The sequence below is a fragment of the Chionomys nivalis genome, chromosome 7, assembly GCF_950005125.1.
Source record: "Chionomys nivalis chromosome 7, mChiNiv1.1, whole genome shotgun sequence".
Taxonomy (NCBI): Eukaryota; Metazoa; Chordata; class Mammalia; order Rodentia; family Cricetidae; genus Chionomys; species Chionomys nivalis.
Window position 1 is genome coordinate 13,176,778 of NC_080092.1, and position 6,580 is coordinate 13,183,357.

The 6,580-nt window shown below is 53.1% G+C and overlaps 1 pseudogene; it reads left to right on the forward strand.

The window, feature by feature from the left end:
- The first annotated feature begins 1,367 nt into the window (after positions 1-1,367).
- LOC130878157 (tryptase beta-2-like) lies at positions 1,368-2,579 on the forward strand (annotated as a pseudogene).
- The last annotated feature ends 4,001 nt before the right edge of the window (positions 2,580-6,580 follow it).

Consider the following 6,580-nt stretch of genomic DNA (forward strand, 5'->3'; position numbering starts at 1 on the left):
GGTGTGCAGAGAAGAGGGTAGGGCAGTCCTCAGAGAAACTCATGAGGTGGCAGTGGGGACCAAGCTGGGGATGGATGGGAGCTCATGGTGAGGAGAAGGCTGTAAATTCCTGACCTGCAGACCAGAGGAGCCCGCTGGTAGGTGAATGGGCATGCAGGACAGTGGTCATCCCTGTCCTGGAGGGGTGCAGGGATGGCTAGGGTGGCGTGTCTCCTGGGGGAGGCTGGTAGCCTCTTCTTAGATCTCCCTCCTCTGCGTGTGTTGCCCCTCAGCTGATGAAGTGTCCGATGAAATGAGGGGCTTTATCAGACGCCCAGTGAGCAGCCGTCCACAGAGAGCTGCGTAGATAAGGGCCGTCTCACACTGTAGGATTTATCTGTAGAGCTGGGTCTGGTGGGGCAGCAGGGCCCTTTGGGCTGGGACACTTAGTCCTGTTCCCTGTCATGACTGATTCCTATTCTGACAAAGGGCCTTGTGTGACCTCCCTAAAGCTGTTCAGGAAAGCTGAGCCTGACCCCAAGAACTCGGAGGACAAGCTGAGTAACACTGTTACACTTGCTCCTTTTGGGGCGGCTCACAGACACTATCTCCTGTCCTGTATCCCTCTCGGGAAATGTGTTAGAGCATGTCAATATGTCATTATAGGGCAACACTGAGCTAGGACCTTTTTTGAGGCCTCCCCTGAATCCCTGGGCAAGGGACAGGATCCTCATTTCAACAGCTGGAAACGATGCCATCTCAGTGCTGCAGGGCACTCAGCTGAGAGAGACCCTCAGTGTGCAGTGCTCTGACCATGGCGGCACACCCTGGGATCGCCAGTACAAAGAGCAAACCTGATGGACCCTGAGAAAAGAGCAGTTGGATCTCAAAACTCTGCCTTCCATAGCCTGGCTGTGCACACCAAGACTGCGTGCAGAGTGTGTCGCTGGTCCTCTGGTTGTGTATTTGATCCTGTGACTTGTGGGCATCAGAAGAGCATCTGGGTGTTGGGGGCATGTGTTACATGGCAGTCTTTGATCTAAATCATTTTCTTCATGTCTGGATTGGAGGGTGGTGAGCCCTTCCTCTCATGCACTCCAGTCTGGAAAATAAAAGGGCAGAGGACAGCAGGGAGAGAAGAGAGGAGCAGAGATGCCAAGGTGCCGAGGTAAAGCCCTTTCCCAGAGCCCCTGGCAAGTACATATCACCCTGAAGCAGAGTAACCAAGCTTGCGACCTTTGTGGCCTGGAGTACCAGACCTCATACTCCTTGACTAACCCACCCTCCATTTCACGGACCCTGGCTCCATTCTGGACTTAATACTCTGCTAACCCCAGTCCAACCCTGTCTCTCAGCTGGACTCAAGCTGAAATCCTCACTGCTTCCAGATGCTGAACTTGTAACTGCTGGTGCTGTCCCTCCTGGCTAGCCTATTGCAGGCCGCCCCTCGTGAGTCCGGTCTTGTGCCCTCTCTGTCTTTCTTCCTGACTTTTACAGACCACAGAGTGCCCCACTACAGGGAGGATGAAGCCAGGGTGCCAAGGCTGCCCCCTTGTCCTTTACCAGGCTCAGCTGATCAGTGAGTGGACATCGTGGGAGGTCACGGCTTCTGAGAGTCAGTGTCCCTGGCAGGTGAGCCTGAGATTTAAGTTCAGCTACTGGATACATTTCTGCGGAGGCTTTCTCATCCACTCACGATTGATGCTCACTGTGGCATATTGTGTGGGACCCTGAGTCTCCCTGGGCTTGACACAGGAAATGGGGCCGAGATTTCTCTCACGGTACACAGTGTTCCTGAAGCTTCAGTGTTCAGGTCCAGGCTAGAGCCTTCCAAACAGAGCTGTTTTCTTCCAGGCACATCCAAAGCCCAGTGCTTTTCTGGGTGCAGCTTCATGAGCAGCATCTATACTATGAGGACCAATAGCTGCCTATAAACCAGATCATTGTGCACCCCAACTATTTCTCGGCCGAGGGTGGGGCAGACATTGCCCTGTGAATGTTTCCACCCATGTCCAGCCCATATCCCAGCCCTTGCTATGGAGACCTTCCCCTCAGGGACATCATGCTGGGTGACAGGCTGGGGCGACATTGATAATGGTGTTAAGGGCAGGGATGACTGCCAGTTAGTTGGGGGTGGGGTGGGCAGGGGTTCTCAGGGATAACCAGGGATGGTTGCTGACGAACCTCCCCCAAAAGCTGTACTTCTCTCACCCCAGAGTCTCTCCCAAGTGAAGGTGTCCATTGTGGAAAATGACCTCTGTGAGCGGAAGTATCGCACTGGCCTCTGCACAGGTGACAATGTTCTCATTGTCCGTGATGACATGCTGTATGCTGGAAATACTGGGAGAGACTCCTGCCAGGTGGGTCCTGTGTCCCCTGCCCCCGCACCCCATCTCATCCAATCTCACATGGAGTGCTAACCCCTGTCTTCTCCAGGGTGACTCAGTGAGGTCACTGGTCCACAAAGTCAAGGGTGCCTGGCTGCAAGCAGGTGTGGTCAGCTGGGGTGAGGGCTGTGTGGAGGCCGCCATCCTAGGATCTACACCTGGGTGACATTCTACTTGGAATGGATCCACCGCTATGTCCCTGAGGATTCCTGAGCTGCTTCCAGGGTCAGAGAAGAACCAGGCCTCTGCTGTCTTTAACTCACTGCTTCCTGCCCAGGTGGAACCCCTGACCTTTTGTTCTTCTGCCTCCCCTGTCCCTCTGAGCCCCTGGCCACTTCTATCCCTTCTGCTTCCTGCCCCAGGTAGCCACACTGGGTACTCACCCTCCTCTGTAGCTCATTAAAGTACCCGAAAACAGCTGTGGGGTGCTGCTCCCATTGTAGGTGTCACCGGGGGCACATGGAGTACCTTGGCAAGGCTGTGATGCACTTACTATGGGGTCCTAGTCACAGGATTCAGCATACGGGAGTGGGGTTGGGCCTCCTTGCCAGCACCTGTCCCCAAGACTAACCTCTTCCCACGCAAGCTCACTTTAAAAAGTTATTTTAAACACATGTCAAACATACATTTGTTTTCCAGATTTAGTGTCCTATGCCTTTAGTCCTAGCACTTGGGGGGCAGAGGCAGGTGGATCGCTGTGAGTTTGATCGTCTTGTAGAGAGAGTTCCAGGACAGCCAGGCCTACATAGAGAAACCCTGTCTTGAAAAAAAAAACCACAAAAATCAACCAACCAACAAGTAAAACCCAAACAAATACATGTGCTTGTCTAACACATGTGCTTGCCACAGCGTATGCGTGTAGGCCCGAGGACAACTTTGAGGAGTCAGTCCTTTCCCTTCCCCCCACCTTCATGTGGGTTCTGAGTATTGAACTCAGGTTATCAGGCTTCGACAGACATCACCCTTACCCACTGAGCCATCCTGCCTGCCCACAAGCTCATTTCTTTGATGTGAGAGGCATCACGTACTTAAGACATGGAGAACAACATGGACTGATGTGGGATTCCCCTCTGTATGCTGTGAATACCACTGGTTAATAAAGAAGCTGTTTTGGACCTGTGATAGTGTAGAGCAGAGCTAGGCGGGGAAAATTAAACTGAATGCTGGGAGAAAGAAGGTGGAGTCAGGAGAAGCCATGTAGCCCTGCTGGAGACAGATGCTGGAACTTTATCTGGTAAGCCACAGCCTCGTGGCAATACACAGATTAATAGACATGGGTTAAATTAATATGTAAGAGTTAGCCAATAAGAAGCTAGAGCTAATGGGCCAAGCAGTGTTTTAAATAATATAGTTTCTGTGTGATTATTTCGGGACCGAGCAGTCAGGAACAAACAAGTGGCTCTCCTTACAACAATGGACACCTTAAAAGACCAATGTAGAGGAAAGCCAGACTTACTGCAACTGGGTCGAGAAACAAAGCTTGGCCAGTCATACCCCCGCCCCATTCAGGGATTGCTCTGTGATCTTTGCCCTGCAGTGGCAAGAGACATCTTCTTGGCAAGAGACTGATGGTTCCATGACTGCCCTGAAAGGAACACTCCTGCAGTCTGACCTTTCCATGGCTTCTACATAGAGTCCATGCCATTACTGCCTCTGCTGCCCAGAATCCCGTGTGGTAGGGTGTGGGGATGCAGCACACTTGGTAGGATTTGCCTAGCATGCAGGAAACCTTGGTTTTGATCATCACCACCGTGAAAGCCAGGTGTGGTAGTACACCCCGCAATCCCCGCACCGGGGAAGTGGAGGCAGACCAAGAGCTCAAGGTCATCCTTGTCTAAAAATTGAGTTTGAAGCCAGTCTGAGACATGCGGGAGCCCATCCCAAAAGAAAAATAACTCCGTGCAGCAGTACATCTGGCTGCCGTGGTAGACTTTGCTCGGAGGTGTTCTCACTTGAGGCTCTCAGGACTTAGGTGCTCATGACTGTTCCTGCGCATGCAAATGCCTATACCTGAGACATTCAGCTGAAGGGAGCTGTTGGCCCAGGAATGGGCCCCATTGGGGTGCCCATTCCCTGTTTGCTGGAATGTCACCTGCGTTTCCCAATCATATGCCAGCAATGCTGCCTCTCTGATCCCTTTGTCTTGATTTAGCATTCTGTATTGTAGGTAACATTTGATGGGGGGGGTGACATCCATGGATTTTGTTACTGCTGACGGTGGGCTGTTCCCTTTCTTGGGTAGAGCCCTTGTCCTTGACGGGGAAATGGAGCCAGTTGTCTCATCCAGTGCTTGATGTCATCTCTTGGTGGTTGGGGGTGTGTCACAGTCTTAGCCGATGAACCATCTCTCCAGCTCCTTAGTTTTAATTTTTTATGTCAAACGTAATGCATGCACATCACAAAAATAAAAGGTGAAGCTGGAACTCAGTCCCTTGTCCCTCCATTCTATGCATCTCACTCTCTTGGGGTCACTGTGGATGCTGGAGGGCAATGACATTCTGATAAGTGCATTAGCCATCCTTTAGTGGAGGCCATGCAGGGTGGGAGACGGCCCAGGATTCCAGTGAGAGGTATCTAGGGACAGGCAAGGGGCCAGGAGGAAAGGGAGATGGGCAGGTGGGAGGGAGAGCAGCATGACCTCTTGCTGGGCTTTCTTCTTATCTGACCCTGGCAGAGCAGCTCAGCACAGCTTGGAGTCAGTTGACAGATAAAAGTGATCACTGGCTTCATTTCCCGCCATGGGCACCAGGGGTCAGGCCTGAGAGCTTTCAGGACCCAGGACCCAAACCACTGTTTCAGACAGAGGCCAGTAGCCAGGTGAGCAGGCTACTTTAGACAGATGTAGCCCTCAGCTCTGGCTCTACTTAGGGTCTGAGTTACAGGAGACTCTGGCATCTCTCTCTCTCTCTCTCTCTCTCTCTCTCCCTCCCTCCCTCCCTCCCTCCCTCCCTCCCTCCCTCCCTCCCTCCCTCCCTCCCTCTCTCTCTCTCTCTCTCTCTCTCTCTCTCTCTCTCTCTCTCTCTCTCTCTCCTCTTTCTTGTGTGTGTGAATGTCTCTAGGGCCAGGCTGCCCAGCCCCTTGCTTTTCTGCAAGGTGCTAACAGAACTCACTCCTGTCGTACATGGGTGGAGGTTTAGTCCGAACAGCAGACCTGGAATGAGAGTGTTGAGGGCTCTGCAGGGAGCCAGGTAACACGGCATGTGTAGAGGGGGAGATACCAAAAGCAAAAGGAGGTGGAGCAGGTAGGGGTACTGAAGTCCTCTCCTGTGGGAACCTGCGTCCAGTTCAGAGGATCAAGACTCAGAGGGTCGGATTCTGTGAAAACCTGAGTGGCACCAGGCTCTTGGGTTGACTGGGGTGGCCCCCTTCCCCCCATTGCCTGCTATGTTGGGATGAACTGCAGACAGCTCCAATGTCCCCAACAGTCCCCTCTTAGGTATGCAGCTTCCCGTGGGAGGCCAGTCACACAGGGTGGGCTGACAGCGAACTTGTTTGACACTAGGTCAAACATTCAGCGTGTATGCTTGAGGTGTGGGGCAGGTTAAATTTGCCCTGTGATGTCAGATTCTGAAGGAAGAATGAGTCACTCTCTACTGCCAGTTTTCCCACATCTGACTGGGGATTCCTGACCCAAAGAGTTATCAGTGAGACCCTCCAACCCTGGCCTGTGATTTGGAGCTGGGAGAAGTTCCTGACTCTGGCCACACCCCTGGTCAGCTGACCAAAGCTCCCGACAGATCAGAAGCACAGGGTCTATTTATCTGGGGCAGAGTTAGGGCTCAGGGCTGGAGATGAGAACAGGGACACGGGAGGTGGGTGTGTCATCATAGAGGACTGGGCCTCTCTGAGGAGCCTTGGAGGTTAAAAAGCTGCAGAATGGGAGAAGCAGGCCCTGCAGGAACCAAGGCTGCATTGCCTCCTCTCCACGCTGGGGAAGAGCAGCTCAGGCTGTGGTGAGGACAGCTGGGCCCCATTCTGTTGCTGTTATTTTCTGTGTTCTTGAACTTGTCCCTTGCTGACGAGGCTGGGTGTAGCCTTCATGTGAGACAAATGAGGGTGGTAGCCCCTCCCTGTGGTATATAACAGGATCAGGTGGGGAGCCTGTATCCTCCTCCCTCCAGCCTTACAGCAGGTGTGAGGCCGTTCCTGCCCCACCCCGTACTGGCAGGCCCTGGGTTGAGTGGGGGAGGGTGGTCCTGTTGTGGGCAGACACC